The sequence below is a fragment of the Tenrec ecaudatus genome, chromosome 1 (assembly GCF_050624435.1).
Source record: "Tenrec ecaudatus isolate mTenEca1 chromosome 1, mTenEca1.hap1, whole genome shotgun sequence".
Taxonomy (NCBI): domain Eukaryota; kingdom Metazoa; phylum Chordata; class Mammalia; order Afrosoricida; family Tenrecidae; genus Tenrec; species Tenrec ecaudatus.
In genome coordinates, this window is record NC_134530.1 from 58,257,906 (window position 1) to 58,276,469 (window position 18,564).

Sequence of the window (18,564 nt, forward strand, 5' to 3'; positions counted from 1 at the left end):
TTAGAGGAAAGATCTGGGAGGCAAAGGGCATTTATAGAGACCTAGACAAATACATGTACATATGCAAATATATTTATATATGAGGATGGGGAAATATATCCATGTGCATATATTTATAGGTTTAGTATTAAGAACATTGGGCCTCCACTCAAGTACTCCCTCAATGCAAGAATACTTTCTTTTATTAAATTGGCATTCTATGATGCTCACTTTCCTGACACAATTGCTGAAGACAAGGTGGGTGCATAAGCAAATATGGTGAAGAAAGCTGAAGGTGCCCGGCTATCAAAAGATATGCTGTCTAGGGTCTTAAAGACTTGAAGGTAAACAAGCGGCCATCTAGCTCAGAAGCAACAAAGCCCACATGGAATAAGCACACCAACCTGTGTAATCATGAGATGCCGAAGGGATCAGTTATCAGGCATCAGAGAACAAAAAAGCAAATCATTGTAAATGAGGGATCGAGCAGATTGGGGACCCAAGATCCATCTGTAGGCAACTGGACATCCTCTTGCAAAAGGGTTGTGGGGAGTTGACAAGCCAGTCAGGGTGCAGTATAGCAACGATGAAACATACAACTTTCTCTAGTTCCTAAATGCTTCCCCACTGCCATCCCCACTATCATGATCCCAATTCTACCTTGTAAGTCTGGCTAGACCAGAGGATGTACACTGGTACAGATAGGAACTGGAAACACAGGGAATCCAGAACAGATGATCCCTTCAGGACCAGTGGTGAGAGTGGCGATATCAAGAGGGTTGAGGGAGTGTGGGATAGAAAGGGGGAACCGATTACAGGGATCTACATATAACCTCCCTGGGGGACGGACAACAGAAAAATGGGTGAAGGAAGAGGTCGGACAGTGTAAGATATGACAAAATAATAATAATTTACAAATTATCAAGGGTTTAGGGGGAAGGGGAAGTAGGGAAGGGAGGGAAAAAATGAGCAGCTGATGCCAGGGGCTTAGTTGGAGAACAAATGTTTTGAGAATGATAGGGCAATGAATGTACAAATGTTCTTTATACAATTGATGTATGTATAGATTATGATAAGAGTTGTATGAGCCCCCTATAATAAAAAATATTTAAAAAGAGAGAGGAGCTGATACCAAGGGCTCAAATAGAAAGTAAATGTTTAGAAAATGATGATGGCATCCTATGTCCACATATGCTTAGACAATGGATATATGGATTGTTATAAGAGCTGTAAGAGCCCCCAATAAAATAATCTTTAAAATGAATAAATAAAATAAAGTAACAGCTTTAATTATATATATACCTCTTACAACCTTGGAAGCCTTGTGGGACAGTTCTACTCTGTCCTGTACGGTCACTGCATTGAAATCAACTCAAGAGCAATGGGCTTGGTTTTGTTTGTTGTTTCCTTCTCCCTCCCACCTCTTGCCCTTGGAACGCATCAGTAAAGACGTAGTCATGTCTGTTCATTTATCTGTTCTGGGACATTCATAAAATAGATGATACAGTATTAAAAAACAATTAGCCTCAGAAACGTGCAGGGGCTGTTCCACCCTATCCTATAGGGTTGCTGTGAGTCAGAATCAACTCACGGCAGTGTGTCTGCTTTCCTTGTGGTTTCCTCCAGGCTAGACCCTTTGGTGACGGTGTTTACGTGTTTGGCTGATAACTGAAAACTCATCCAGAGGAACCCACCAGCGGTTCCATGGGTGAAAGATGTCTGTCTCTGTAACCTCTGCAGCCTTAAAGACCCCATGGGGCATTCCAGTCTATGGACGGGGCTCCTGTGAGTCAGAACTTACCCCACTGCAACAAGCTTGGGGTTTGGATGTGGTCTCTAGCAGGGGACAAATCCAAGAAAGACTGGTCAGAGCTCTTCCTTAGAGTTTCGGAAATTGGAACCAAGATGATATTGTTCCTCTCACATGGTTTCTCGGTGAATTCTCACACTCCATGCAAGATAGGTACATTGGATTTACTCCGCACAGCTGTCAGCCATGTACCAGTGGCGGGTTGTATGCTACTGTGATGCTGTGCAGATTTCAATAGAGCTTCCAGATTAATACAGACAAGGAAGAAATGTCTGGCCATCTGCTATTAAAGCACAGGGAAGACCCCACGGATCCCAGGGGTTTGATCCACAGCTGATCATGGAACAGGGGAAAATGTTGTTCCCTGGGAACCAGGCTGCCATGAGTCAAGGGCCTACCCCACGACAACTAATGAGAGAGATGAAAGCTGGTCTTCTGGCCACGGTACTCCCTCCCTGTGCAGACGGTCCATCTAGGAGAGCTCAATAGGCAACTGGAGAGACAGTGACTTGTCAGCATCCAAGTGTCTGACACTCAACTCTGCCCATGTCTGCCTGTGATTTGATGACTTGAGTCAACAGAGCCCCATTTGAATTAAAATAAAATTCAAGTTGGGTTTCTGTCATTTGCAGTCCGAAACATCTGGTTAATATCAGAAGCGTAGACACAATCACTCAAGGACCCAAGATCCTTTGATGCCAAACCCATTCACAAGCAGAGCTAGGGCAGCCTGGAGGGCCGCTTGGGCCCTGGCTGGCAACCACAGCTGGCTGTGCCTAGCGGGTGCCTTTGCTGTGCTAACAGAGTCGGCCTTCCTGCCATATAGAGAAAGTTATTTATTTGCTTCATAAGCCGACGGCCCGAGGCACATTGTGGCGGGGCTTGAGCTCGCCTTTCTTTCTTATTTCACATTATATTTCACCCTGGCAAGAGTGATTCTTCTTGGCCAGGAAATTGATTTTAAATCATACTTCTAGTTGCTGACAGCCCCACACAACCCTCCCTTCCTGGGGCCTTTGCCCTTTCTCCCCCTCTGAAAAGCTCTCCTCCTCCCCCCACCTTCAGGCCCCCTGGATGGACACACACACACACACACACACACACACACACGAGCTCATCCCCACACAGAATTTCATCTTTCTTCCATTCCATGTATTGATGCACTTTTATGGCCCACGCGTCTGTGGCACTGAAGGCCATGTGACTCGATCGGCTGGAGAGAGGATGTCTGCCGGAGTAGATGGGGCTTTAATTCTTGGTACCTGTCTAGAGGGAGCAAGCTGGCACTGGAGGCAGAAGGTTGACCAGATGTTCTGGGAGGAGTCAGGCTTTACGAGGTGGTAGAGACTCGGATTCGGAGACAAACAGCCTCCGCAAAGGCACTCCATGGAGCAGGGAAACCCAGAGGAGGGTTGGGAAGAAGAGGCGGTGGCAGCTGACGGAGCCCCTGCCACGGCTTTAATGGTCTCACTTTGATTTAGCCCGGCCCACGTTCCATCAACTCCAGCACCTGCTATGCAGGGAGATGCCCCAGAACTGCTGAGCGGGCTTTGGAGTCTGGAAAGTTTACATCCCTGGCCCAACTCTGCCACTGACTAGCTGAATGGACTTGTCTGATGGGGGCTGGGGATTTTGACACCGGAGCTGAGGCTTCAGTGATAAAAGGAGTCACTTGAAGAAAGAAGACAAGAAAGCTTGTTCAAGTGGCCCAGTGACAGCAAGAGAAAGTAAGCCTTCTTTAGGGACTCAAAGGGCGTTTGAATCCATCCAGAGATTACATTTTGCTCACCACAACCCAGGGAAGATACAGTTGGTGGGATACACAGGGGCCAGGTCATGCAAGACTGTTGGTTTCAGGCAATAGAATGGGAGTGTCATCTTCAGGATGATGGAGGGGGGCATGAGACGATTTAACTCTGGGAGGTGTACACTTCGAAGTGTGCTACTCTGGCTGCTCTGTAGAGGGGGGTAGATTAGGTAGTACAAGCGTTCAGACAGGGACTCATGCACAATTTTGGAAGTTGGAAGCTCTTGCACCAATTGGGGTTGGGATGGAGAGGCTGCCCTGAGACCGGAGACCTGTAGAAGGAGGAGGGATCCAATTGGGAGGTGTCAAAGAGATTGAATCAACAAGAAATGGAATCCCAGTGGGCCTAGGGAATGAGACCCAAGGAGGAATCAAGGTGACTCCCAAGCCTGGCCTACCTGAACTGATGGCTTAGAGGGTTGATGAACATCCCCAACCCTTGGTTTTCCCTTTTAGGTGTGAGTAAGCAGAGCTTTAGCACAGTCTGCTTCTGAGCCAGAACTCAAAACACCATCAGGCAACCCAAACCTGTGGCAGGAAGGAGCCCATCCTAGTTGACCTTGTCCATCCCTCTGCCTCTAGCCCTACCTGCGTGTGAACAGTCAGCTGCAGGCGCACTGCGGGACATTCATTCTACCCACTGGTCAGCTCTGCCCTCTGCCTTGAAGCTGCCCCCCTGTGGAGGTGGAGGTCTCCAGACCCTAGAGATTCTAGGTGTTTAGTTGTTAAGAGGTCTGGGCCTCGCCTTTCTTTTTTTCCCTCTCTTTAAAATTAGCCAGCTGGGTCAGTTCCTTCACCAGAGGCAGGGGTCTGGCAGAGAGCCACTGTGACCCCATCACAGCGGGAGCTCCACGGGCCCAGCCGGGACAGATGCAATTTATCTACAGCTGAGAGAAAGGGGGGGAAATACGCCGTTTCTTCCCTTCCTTGCTGTTTGGGGCCATTCATCACCTTCTTTATTTTTCCAGCAGTGTGGAACGCTCCAGCTCCCTCCACCGCCCCCAGCCCCCCAGGAAATGCGAGCAGATGAGGAATCCAGTGCACATGCTATCGGTAAAGGCATCAAGGCGCAGAGGGGTGATTAAGAATGGTATGTCAAGTTTCCATCCCCTCTGCCCTCCCTACTCCTTCACTCCCTCCCTTACCCCAGAATTCCCAGGGTGGGACCTGAGCCTTTATCTGAGTTATGGCCAGGATAGAAAAGTTGCTCTAAAATAACTCAGGAGTCAGTGGCCTTTGAAAGGAGAGATTCGTATCATGCCCATGCCAAGTGCCCTCTGAGTTAAGCCAAGCAGAGGGAACCTAACGATGGCTCAATTCTAAGCGTGATGGGGGAGCTGTAGGGCTTACAGGTTTGCTGGGAAGAACAACGTGGGGACGGAACACAGCCCATTCCCATCGGCTGGTGTGCTGCTCCATCCAAGCAGAAGTCAGAGCTGTCCATCGCAGAGTGACTGCTTGTTTCCTTTGCCACCCTAGGGAGCTTTGGAGTTTTACAAACCAGACCTTGAATCTTGACTCCTCTATTTACTTCAAGAATTTAGAAACTCCTCATAGAACTGCTGTAAAAAATTAATGTGTATATTTTGTTCCCCGGTTTAAAACGCAACACTGGCATTATCCTTTGTTGTTGTTGTTCACAGTTGTTCCAGGATGAGCTGTTAGGAAATGCAACAGGTTGGCTTTTATGCTCTTTCAACAAGCCCACAGATGTCCCCAGTTCACCCTGCGTCTTCTCTGTCTCCAGTCCTGGAATGCTGGCGAGGAACACTGTTGTTGTTGTTCTTTTCATGAAGGGTGGTATTTAGAGACTACGATTTTGGCTGTAGGTGTGCTCATTCCGACTGCGGTGTCATTGCTTCTAGACCCTCGTATCAGATAAAGCTAGGAAATATCTGTAGCCCAACCGACACAGACATGCATATCTGTATCTCTACACCTATGTAGTAGACTGTGATTCTGTAAGATAGTAACATTATTAAGGAGAAAAGATGCAAGCAATATAGGAAAATGCTTTGTCTTTTAAGCTAAAATGACTTTTTAAGTTTGTTTTTCTTTTTAGTTTGAGTATCTAACACACCGAGCATGTAATAGGTGTGCATGCTATGACTTCTTCTTTAGCCCTCCAATTCCTGTATCTTGATTCTTCCAGTGACCTCAATAATTTATAAAATAGAGATGATGTCCCCTTCATAGGGCTGCTTTAAAACATGCCAGATGTGTTTCTAGATATGCTTTAGCTTTGCTTTTATAATAACAAATTCGTTCTGGTAATCACTCTCACCCAACACTTATAGATCAGAGGAATAAACCTATTCTGACCAACATTTAAACATAGTTTAGGCTTCCCTAGAAGCAGGCCTTAAAAAAAAGATTGATGTCTTAATAATTTATTTCGGATCTATTGGAGTTGCTAACCACAAGACCAGCAGTTTGAAGCCACCAGACACTCTGAGGGAGAAAGGTGAGGCTCATCCTGAGTTTGGAGTGCACGGGAGTGGGGGTACGTGGGATAGGGAAGATCCCACTCAAACTCCTCCCATCAAGTCCATGCTGAATCCGTGACCCTGTAGGAGAGGATAGAACTGTCCCTCTTGGGTTTCCAAGACCAGGCCTCTCTTTAGGGGCTAGAAAGACTCTTGTTTGCCCAGTGAGCCACTAGTGGTTACAAACTGAGGCCCATCCACGTAGCCACTAAGCCACCAGGGCCGACAGGGAAGAGGAGACAGCCAGGCACACACAAAAAAGTGTGCTATTATGCTCGCTGAGACCGTGTGCGGCCAGAGCGTGCATCCCGTGTGGAAACACTAGGAAATAGCATAAACGACATTCCTCGGAGTTGCTACAGACCCGCTCTCCAGCAGCCCCAGCTCTGTCCTCCCTAAGCCTCTAGAAAGGACGAACACACGAGGAATCCAGAATCCACCCCTGCATGGAGTGCACTGAGGCCCAGAGTTGTGATTAAGAACGGTTAAGATCTCTTGGTTGAGCGTGTCCAATAAAGGGCAACTCACAGCTACCGTCCATTTTCTATTTTCATCCTCTCTTTGCTTTTTCATGACATGTCTGAGGTCAGCAGGCAGAGCTCCACCTTAGTGAGTGTTATTAAAAGTCTTGCCCTCTCTCCAGCCCTCATTGTTTGCATAAATTAAGTGCCCACCTGTACAAGTCAAAAACCCATGTATATTTTCTTCTGAAAGACTATCCTATGCCTGCATCCTTTCCATTTATTGACAGTATTTTACATTCTGTACCATTGGCTAGATTAATGATACTATCAATTGAATTTCTCTATGCCCCATGGAGATGATTTATAAATAAAATGATAAGGATACCTCCACAGAGGACCAGGGACATGTACAAACCATAGATATGATATTGGACTTGAAGCTCCCACTTAATTGTAACTCTGATCTAAGAACCATTAGTTCTTATGATGTGGTCCTACTTGATATTTGCCCTCATGAAGAGATCACTGAAGATATGGGTGCTATAGCAAAATGTGATGAAGAAATCAGATGGTGCCAACTATCAGAAAGAATAGCATCAGTGGCCGTAAAGGCTTGTCTTAAAACAAGCAGCCATCTAAGTAAGGTGATAGTCCACACAGAAGAAGCACACCAGTCTGTGAGATGGTAATAATAATGGTAAATAATAAAATCCAGGACTGGAGGAGAGAATGATACTGGAGATTAAATTCTGAGCTCTCAGTTTGCAGAAGGCTGTGGACAACGTTGAAAGCCCAACATTCATTTACAGTGTCCTCGTGTGAAGTCAACCTGCAGTGAACTCCCTCTGACCGTGGACCAGTGAAGTGAAGTTTGCTGTCAGACAGTGCATTGGAAAGCAGACTAATGCAGATGTAGTCAGGTTAACATTTAACACCTTATCATTTGTTCTCCCTTTTGACCCATTTTTAATTTGTTGTAGTTTTTTCTGCTTTCTTTTTTTATTTTGTTGTTGCTTTTGCATGTTTCTCATACAAAATCCAGGATATGTAAATCTATAGAGACAGGAATTAGACGGATAGTGTTTTAAGGTTATGACAGGAGAGGTTGTGGGGAGGATGGAGGGCTAAGAATAATGAGTATAAGAAAGAAGATGTTCTGAAATTGATTAAGGTTATCGTGGCACAACACTTCAAAATGTATTTATATCATTGAATTTGAATGGTGTGGATTATATGTCAGTGAAACTGTTTAAAAAACAGAATATCAAGTTCTCTCCCTACTTCTTATTCTGCCTTCTTCTCCCACTCAGAATTCTCCAGATAGGGCTTGAGACTCTGTCTTAGCTGTGGCCCAGAGAGGAATAGTGACTCAGACCAAGTTACTGCAATATATTTTATCCACAGGCCCATCAACCATTGGTTAAGGACTGCTCTCTGGACTAATGATCCTCTAATACATAATAGCAGACTTCCCTAGCTTGGGAAAAGGGCCGACCTGCAGAGTCTGGCAGCTGAAAATTTCTGGGAGCACCCTCTGCTACACTAGTTATGAGGGAGAAAGACACAAAGGGGTCTCGGCATTTTGCCCCTGCCTCCAGTCGCCGCACCAAGGTGTGGTTCAGTATGCCTGATTCCACTTCCTGCGCTGCTTCTGCTGCCGTTGGCTACCCGGAAGGGACCATGTGATATGATGAGAATTGTGGCATCTCCTGAGCTTTTGATTAGAGGTAGAAAATTCATCAAGGAAGAGCCAGTTTCATCTAACCAAATATTCATTAATCTATGACAAGGTAGCCAGGTCTACAAATTTCCTCAAAGTGATATTAAAATGTATTTACCTAGAGAGCTGGGTGGCATTTCTATATATATGAATATGCAAATTTCTGGGTTTGTAGGTATCTGTGGTTGAGAATGAGAATGAGCCAGTGAGTACAGAGTCGTGAATTCCTAAAATGTTTCAAAGGAGCTCTCTCTGACTTTCTGGTGTGTTATGCTATTAAAGTGCAGTAGACTTCCACAGCATGTTGTAAATTTAAAAGTTTAATGCATCATTTGCAGAAGTTTTCCATCGAGTTTGCTTTAGGAAAGGGCGACAAGGAGAAAGGGATGGCGTCTCAGCCTCTCCCCCTGCGAAGCACTGCCTGGATGGCTTCTTGAGTCTCCACCGGCAGTTCGCTGTTTCCAGCACAAGGGCACCCAGTCTAGGGGAGAAGGGAGGCTGAAATCCAGCCCACTGCCCAAACCAAGTACCCAGTGCAGGGTTTCATCTGTCTGGGAAAAGGGGTCTCTTTTCTTAAACTGGACACAGAGTAGCTTAGCTGCAGGTGTGTGTGTGTGTGTGTCTCTGTGTGTGTGTCTGTGTGTGTGTGTCTCTGTGTGTGTGTCTGTGTGTGTGTGTCTGTGTGTGTGTCTGTGTGTGAGTGTGAGTGTGTGTGCGTGAGTGTGTGTGCGTGTGTGTGTGAGTGTGTGTGTGTCTGTGTGCGTGTGTCTCTGTGTGTGTGTGTCTCTGTGTGTGTGTATGTGTGTGTCTGTGTGTGTGTCTGTGTGTGAGTGTGTGTGCGTGAGTGTGTCTGTGTGTGTGTGTCTGTGTGTGAGTGTGAGTATGAGTGTGTGTCTGTGTGTGTGTGTCTGTGTGTGAGTGTGAGTGTGTGTGTGTGTGTGTGTCTGTGTGTGTGTCTGTGTGTGTGTGTCTGTGAGTGTGTGTGTGAGTGTGTGTGTGTGTGTGTGTTGCACGAGTTCTCTATCGGCTTGATGCCAATTCAACAGTTACCATCCTTTTCATCGCTGCAAGACCTGGCTCCAGAGAGGATCAAGACTCTCCAGGTTTTATAGAAAACCACCGATGGTGCAAGAAATAGAACTTAACATTGTCTGATTGTCCATCTATGAAAGGGCACAACTTATTCCAGAGTCATAATGTCCTCATTACCATTTCTTTTTGACAGAGGTGTAAATGGAATTGCAGACACGAGGACGACGAAGAAAAGTTATTCCACGGTCCTCCTGCTTTGAGAGTTATGTTGCTAGGCCAAAAGGAAGTCCTCGCTGGTTTTTTTGTTTGTTTGTTTTTGGTTTAGGCTTTTTAAAAATCATTTTATTGGGGGCTCGTGCAACTCTTCTCACAATCCACACATACATCCACTGTGTTGAGCACATTTGTACATTTGTACATTTGTTGCCCTCATCATTCTCAAAACATTTGCTTTCTACTTGAGCCCTTGGTAACACCTCATTTCCCACTCCCCCTGTTCCCCACTCCCTCATTAACCCTTGATAATTTATAAATTATTATTATTTTGCCATATCTTACACTGTCCAATGTCTCCCTTCACCCACTTTTCTGTTGTCCATCCCCCAGGGAGGAGGTTATATGTAGATCCTTGTAATCAGTTCCCCCTTTCTATCCCACCTTCCTCCACCCTCCCAGTAGCACCACTGTCAGCACAGGTCCTGAAGGGATCATTTGTCCTGGATTCCCTGTTTTTCCAGTTCCTATGTGTACCAGTATACATGCTCTCGTCTAGCCTGATTTGTAAGGTAGAATTGGAATCATGATAGTGGGTGGGGGGGTGGAGGGCAAGCAGGAAGCATTTAGGAACTAGAAGAAAGTGGTGTGTTTCATTGTTGCTACACTGCACCCTGACTGGCTCATCTTGTCCCTGTGACCCTTCTGTAAGGGGATGTCCAGTGGCCTACAGATGAATCTTGGGTCCCCAATCCGCACTCCCCTTCATTCACAATGATTTGATATTTTTCCTTTGATGCCTGATACCTGATCCCTTCGACAATTCATGATCACACAGGCTGGTGTGCTTCTTCCATGTGGGCTTTGTTGCTTCTGAGCTAGATGGCCGCTTGTTTATCTTCAAAATTTTAAGACCCCAGATGCTATCCTCATTTGTTCTTTCAACAAAGGGAGAGAAATTGATTCAAAGTCAAGATCTCACAAATGCCATCTAGGGTCTCTCCCTGAGTGGTCACCTTTCCTGCAGCATTCATGGAGTCACCATATCATATTTCAAAAGCCTTCCCCAGGCCCCACCTTTAGGAACAACCGGACAGCTTCTGCATGATAAAGAGACAATGATGCAGGCCCGACCACGTCAAGTTTCTGAAGAGATGAGATTGTGTTTGACTCCACTCACGGTTCTGATACGATCTAGGTAGTGCAGTACATACCTGGCACAGTTGTATGAGATGGTGTCTGAGTCATCGAGTGCTGCTGTAACAGGAGTATCATGACCACACTGTTTCTTGGACATGGCAGCCTTACCCCCTGGCTTTACAAACAAAATGTCATTCCTCACAGTTTAGAAGGTTAGAAGTTGAAATTAAGGGTCTTGTTGTTAGGTGCCATTGAGTCCATTTCCACCTGCTGTACAACCCTCTGCACAAGAAACAAAACACTGCTCAGGCCTGCACCAGCCCCACAATCATCCCTATGCTGGAGCCCCTCGCTGCAGCCACAGTGTCAACTCATCTTCATGAAGACCTTCCTCTTTTGGGTTGACCTTTTACTTTACCAAACATTATGTCCTTCTCCAGATACTGGTCTCTCCTGGCAACATGTACAAAGTATGTAAACAGTCTCACCACCCTTGCCTCCAAGCAGCACTCTTGGGCTTACCTCTCCCCAACAAGTTGGTCCTTGTAGCTGTCCATGGTACTTTCAATCGTCTTCTCCAGCACAATTAAAATGCATCTGTTGTGCTTTGTTCTTCTTTCTTCAACATCCAGTTTTCACATGCATATGAGGCAATGCAAAATACTATCACTTGGGTAAGGCACACTTTTGTTCTCAAAGTAACTTCCTTGTTCTACAACACTCTAAAGGGGTCTTGTGTGGAAGAGTTAATTAATGCAACTCATCTTTTGATCTCTTGACTAGTGGTTCCATGAGCATTGATTGTGTATCCAAGCAAGGCAAAATCCTTGACAACTTCAAACTTTTCTCCATTTATCATGGTGTAACCAACAGCAATAATGAGGATTTTGGTCTTCCTGATATTGACTTGTAATCCATACTGAAGGCTTCAGTCTTTGCTCTTCATGAGCAAGTGCTTCAAGTCTCTCACTTTGAGCAAGCAAGGCTGTGTCATCTGCATACCAGAGGTTGTTAATAAGTCTTCCTCCAATCCTGATGCCATATAATCCAGCTTCTCTGGTAATTTTCTCAGCATGCAGATTGAATAAATATGGTGAGAGTATCCAACCCTGGTGCACACCTTTCCAGATCTTAGACCAAGCAGTATTCTCTTGTTCTGTCGGCACGACTGCCTCTTGATTTGTGGTCAAGCTCCCCATGAGCACAATTAAGGGTTCTGGATTTCCATTCTTCTCAAGGTTATCCACAGTTTGTTATGATCCACACAATTGAATGCCTTGTCAGAGTCAATAAAACACAAGGAAACATATTTTGGGTATTCTCAGCTTTCAGCCAAGATCCATCTGTTATCTGCAAAGATATCCCTTATGCCAAGTCCTTTTCTGATTCCCACCTAAACTTCTGGCAGCTCCTTGTCAATGTACCTCTATTTCCATTGTTGGAAGATCTTCAGTAAAATTTTCCTTTTATTTGAGATTAGTGATATTGTCCTATAATTTGAGCATTTGTTTGAGTCATCCTTTTGTAATGGATACAACTAAGGCTATCTTCCGGTTAATTGACCATGTAGCTGTCGTCCAGATTTCACAGCATAGACCAGTGAGTATTTCCAGTGCTTCACCAGTTTGTTGAGTCATTTCAATTCCTGGGGCCTTGTTTTTTGATAATGTTTCCAATGCAGCTTGAACTTCTTCTCTTAATGCCATTGGTGCGTGTTCCTATTTTACCTCTTGAATGTCAAGTTGTTCTTTTCTTTCTCTCTCAATGCCAAGATAACTTAAGCAACATGTGCAGACTTCTTCTATTAATTTTTTAGGAGTTTACAAAATCAAGAGCATTGTTATTTTTTCAGTTATAGTTTTAGGATTTTTAAAAAATCTTCTTAATAGGAGCTCATACAACCCCATCAGAATCCATACATACATCAATTGTGTAAAGAACATTTGTACATTCATTGTCCTCGTCATTCTGAAAGCATTTGCTCTTCACTTAAGCCTCTGGTATCAGCTCCTCATTTATCCCACAACCTCCCCACTCCCCACTCCCTCATGAACCCTTGAAAATGTATAAATTATTATTATTTTGTCATAGCTTACACTGTCTGGTGTCACCCTTCACCCACCTTTCTGTTGTCCATCCCCTAGGGAGGAGGTTATATGTAGATCCTTGTAATTGGGTCCCCCTTTATACCCCACCCTCCCTCCACCCTCCCGATATCATCACTCTCAACACTGGTCCTGGAGGGATCATCCGCTCTGGATTCCCTGTGTTTCCAGTTCCTATCTGTACCACTGTACATCCTCTGGGCTAGTCAGATTTATAAGGTAGAATTGGGATCATGATATTGGGGGCTGAGCGGAAGCATTTAGGAACTAGAAGAACATTGTGTGTTTCATCGTTGCTACACTACACCTTGACTGGCTCATCTCCACCCCAAGACCTTTCTGTAACGGGGTGTACAGGTACCTACAGGTGGGCTATGGGTTGCCACTCTTCCCTCCCCCTCATATACAATGATATGATTTATTTTGTTGTGATGATGCCTGATACCTGATCCCTTTGACACTTCGTGATCGCACAGGCTGGTGTGCTTCTTCCTTGTGGGCTTTGTTGATTCTGAGATAGATGGTCACTTGTTTACCTTTAACCTTTAAGACCCCAGATGCTCTATCTTTTGATAGCCGGGCACCATCAGCTTGTTTATGGCACCCGCTTTGTCTTCAGCAATGGTGTCAGGAAGGTGAGCATCATGGAATGCCAGGTTAATAGAACAAAGTGTTCTTGCATTGAGGGAGTCCATCTACTACCTTAATACTAAACCTATACATATATTGCATATAGATCTATTTCCACATCCTCATATATAAATATATTTACATATGTACATGCCTTTATTTAGACCTCTATAAATGCCCTTTGGCTCTTTCCTCCATTTCCTTTTACTTTCCTCTTGTCCCACTACCATGTTCAGCTTTCATTTGGGTTTCAGTAATTACTCTTGGTTACATTACCCATGATCATGACCTATCAGACTTCCTACACCTCCTCACCACCGATTTGGATCACTTGCTCCCTTGTCTCTAGGTTTGTTAACACCACTTCCTTTCCCCCCACTTTTCCCCCTCCCATGTCCCCCCGGAAGCATCGGTCCCATTGTTTTCTTCTCCAGATTTTTCATCCAGCCTAATTTATTTAGACAGACCTGAAGAGATAATAACATGCACAAAAACAAGACAGAGCAAAACCAAACAGCAAAAAGAAAATAAAACAACAAGGCAATGACAAAAAACAACAAAGCAAAACACAACAACTAGAAAGAAAAGCTTGTAGTTAGTTCAAGTACTGTTTGTTAGCCTTTAGAGGTGTTTTCCAGTCGAGTCTGATGGGGCACCAATCCCTGGCCCCAAAGTCTATTTTTGGTATTCCCTGGGGACTTCGTTGCTCTGTTTCCTTTGCTGGTCTGTTCCATGCCCTTAGTTTTTTCCTTGGTGTGGTGGGATCAGATTGGGCAGAATTCCCACACTGTGTCTCCAGTGTTGTTCCCTGGGCTATGGATCAGTGAGGGATGTCGTGTCTCAGAGGGGCCGGCCATATGCTCTTCTCTGTGGATTGGCTGCTCTGAGCGGGAATCTCGTCGTCAAGGCTTGGTGGGCCAGGATGTGCTCCACTCTCTCTTCCTCTCCCCTTCATTTGCTCCCATGTGCTCTGATCAGACATGCCCTCTCCTGGAGCTACAGCTTCAGTGCTGTCCTCTGAAATAAATCCTTTTTGGGGAAGGAGCAGGTGTCCACGTAGTTGGGATTGGGGCTAGCCCCTAAGAGCATTTCTTTTGTACATGAATAAAATTATGTTAGATTTCAAATGAAGCATTTGCTTAAAACAGCTTGGTTCAAAGAAGCTATATTATGTCCAAGGAGATATACAGAGTAGTTTTTACAGTTTGCACCTCGCCTTTTTTTTTTACAGGAAAATGAACTAAAGAATACAAAACCCTTTATATTTCCCGAGATATCTTCAAAATTTTGTGACTGTATATTTTTATGTCATTGTATCATGTATGCATCCTGTTCTGCTTTCTGCTTTTTCTTCACTTTCTTTTATAGGCCTTTGAATCTAAATAGGCCCTCAACTTGCCTTTTGGTCTCACAGAATAGTTATGTGGTACTCCTTTGCGATGAGCTGTTCTTTTTGATACAGTAATTCTGTACCCAGAGCTCTAAAGCAAAGCATATTGTCAGCTTCCAAAATCTGTGGACCTTGTTTCCCTAGAAGCTCTCCATATATCTTGGTATTAACATCCCCCTAAGTCTAGGAGATTATCAGCATAATGACCCCAGGTCCAAAGGATATACTTCACTCCCAGCTCTCCTTTCTTGGTGACACTGAGCGCCCTCCCTCTATGCACACTTATCTATCATTTACTTTGTGTAAGTAAAAGGTGATGCACACTCACTTCAGCAAAATTCCATATAGAAAATCTTGGCCAGTAACTGAGTAAGAGTATTTCACATCAACTTAATATCCTTATAACTTATTGGATGATCACGTCACAGAGATGATTATATCATTACATATCTGCCACATTGAACCATTACCTAATTGCCAAAGCACTAAGAACCATGATCAGGCCAAATTGGCCTATATTTTGGAAGGGCATAATTCAATTCATGACATTCTTCCCTTTTGCAACTCAAATTTCATGACCTTATAACATACAAAACACTTTCACCATATCATGTCAACCCAAAAATCTTAAGTCAACTCCAAGTCCAAATTCTATCCTCGGTTAAAAAGCCTCTTCATCTACGAACCTTTCAAATCTAGAATACAAGTTACCTGCTTCCAAAGTACAATGAGGGAGCAGGCACAAGGTATGCATTACCATTACAAATGGAAGAAATTGGAGGGAAAGAAAGAATAATGGGAACCAAACAAGGAAAAAGCACAACAGAACAATTTATATTAGCTCTCATGACTTGAAAGTAACTCTGTTCTTTGAGACCTAGACAATGACTCTGTCTTCCATACTGTTGGTATCAGTAATGCTCTTTGGATACTAGATGGAGGCTCATTGGCCAGGGCCTTCAGCTCCACCTTCCAGATCCATTGAGACAGTAGCTCTGTCTCAATGTTAGCTAGCGCCCCATTCTCCTAACTCAATTGAGGGCGATCTGACCCCATTGGTCCCAGCATTCCATGGTTCTACTACCCTGGTTTCCTTGGACATGGTAGCCTTGCCTCCTCTGTATTATGCAGCAGTTAGAGCCTCATCTCCCTGGCACTTGTGTACAGCAGGTTCACATTCTAGAATGGAAACGGTAAAGACCTGACTCTGAAACCTAGAAGGCCAATGTCTCACTCTTTGAAACCCACCTGGCTGTCGTTCCACCCTCGAGACCCTAGAAGTTGTGACCCTACCCTTTGAGAGCAAGTCATCTCTGTTTCTTTTTCGACTTCAGATTCTGCCTCCTGGTTCCCTGACCCTTTGGGCTAGCCCGGCATCTGCCTTCCTTAGGTATGTGTTTCAAAGTTCTTTGGCTCTACTAACAAGTGCCTGAAAGTACCCACCATCGGTTGGCAAACTTAGCACTGCCACAAGTGTCCACGATATTCCTTGCCAGCAAGAAGCTTCCTGCCCAATGTTACACAGCTCTCTCCCACACAATCACATGTGGGTGTTTGTGATCTCCAGTGTTACAGTTCTCATTTTCTCCTGAACACTCACCAGAGTTGCTTTTAATTTCCATAATTCCACAAATACTCTGTGCAAGACAATCAGGATTTTATTATTTGGAACCTTAAAACTCTTCTTGCCCCTTCTCATTACCCAGTTCCCAAACTACTTCTTTAGTTTAGATATGTGTTACAGATGCACCCTACTCCTGGTACCAAATTCTGTTTTAGTTATTTAGTGCTGCTATAAAATAAATACCGCAAGTGGGTGGCCTTAACAGACCGAAATTTATTTCCTTGAAATTTAAACCCAAACCATACTCACTACCTTTGAATCAATTCCAACTTGTCCCAATCGGACAAGGTAGAACCACACCTGTGAGTTTCAGAGGCTGTATCGCTTTATGGGAGTGGAAAGCCTCCTCATTCTCCCACAGAGCAGCTAGTGGTTTTGAACTGCTGACCTCATCATTAGCAGGCCAAAACATAACCATTATGCTACCACAACTATGCCTTTGAAGTTCACAAGGCTAAAAATTCAAATTCTGGGCACCACATCTAGGGAGAAGTTTTCTCCCTCTATTGGCCCACAGTTTAAGTGGAAGAGATTTATTTCCTTTTAACATGTGTGGGCCCAGAGTCCCTTGGAGCACTCTGTGGATCTTGGTACACATCTTCCTCTGAGGCAAGGGTTCAAAGAGCATGCTCTACTTTCAGGTATTCCTTCTTAATAGTAATATTGTCCCTTGTTTTCTTCTCACTGTAAGATAAAAAGTGGTACAGGTCACATGCCAGAAAAACTCCCCTAGCGTCACATCAGGGGTGTGACCTGAGAACAGTGTCACAGCCCCATCTAACCCTCTTACAACTGATGGGTTGATCACATCATTACATACCTGTCGCCCCTCCACCCCCCAAAAAATCATTTCATAATTATCAAACCACTGACAATCATGGCCCAGCCAAGTTGATGATTCAATCCATGACAGGTGGCCTTGTTACAACTTCTAAACCCCTTACTCCCAAAATCCTGACAATTCATTCCCTCTATCTATTCCTCTCAGTCTCATCCTAGTGCTCTTCTCCATTAACACTATTTTTCCTTTTGGATAATTCAGCCACGGGACAATGACTCCACTTCCTGTTATTCACACACTTGTGTAGTTACTTCGAATGTTGTACTAGAGTGACTGGCAAAATAATAGCAAAATAGTTGAACTTCACTCTTAAGATTGGATAATAGAAGACCCCGGGGTTCCAGCTTTATTGCTTTCCCTTTGTTAGACCCCGTGTTCTTGGTGAAGATGTGTGATGAGAGTTATCAGGTAAGAGCCACATCTCAAGAAACTGGAGCTTTCTGCACATGGATGGCCACACGAGTGCAGTTTGACGCAGGCCCAGGCAAATGTTAGCTTACTACAGCTGAGGTTGACCCACAGCTAAGCTGCTCCAGGCTTTCTGAACTGCATGAACTATGAGATGATAAATATTTGCTGCTTTAAGCTGATAAGTTTAGGGTAATTTGTTACACAGAAAGAGATAACCAATACAGGCAGACTACATGTTGGGCCATAGCAGGTCAGCCCCTTACAGAACCACCTCCATGAGCTGGCTGTGTGTGAATACGTTGTGCCTTCTTTTATCAGAGGGGGTTACAAGAACCAACTAAATAAAATGTGCCACCACTTTTGCTGTAAACCCGCTGTTAAGAATATGGTTCCATTCCACTCACTTTATGACTCCTTTTGTAGGAATCCAGGTGAGGATCGCTCTTAAGTGTTTAGTGCAGGTTTCCCTTTACCAGAAGTCCCCGTGCTGCTAATAAATGCACTTTCAAATCAAATTTGTATGTACCTTTAGTGCAAGAGATGGACCCCTGGTGGCATAGTAGGTTACAAGTTGCCCTACTAGTTGCAAGGCCGGCAGTTTGAAACTGCCAGCCACTCTCAGGAGGATAGATGGGGCTTTCTGCTCCCATAAAGATGCTCAGCCTTGGAAACCCACAGGGGCAGTTCTACCCTGTCCTACTCAGAGTCACTATGAGGCAGCATCTACCCAGAGACAATGAGTTGGGTTTGGGTGTTAGTGCAGGAAAAATCCAGAAGCCTTTTCATATAATTTTAAAGCAGCCTGTGCAGTAAACAAAGGCGATTGTGAAGAAGAATTTGTTGCAAGTAGAGGTTGGTTCAATCATTTCAAATCAAGGGCAGATTTATATAACATTAATGGCCTCTAAGTCA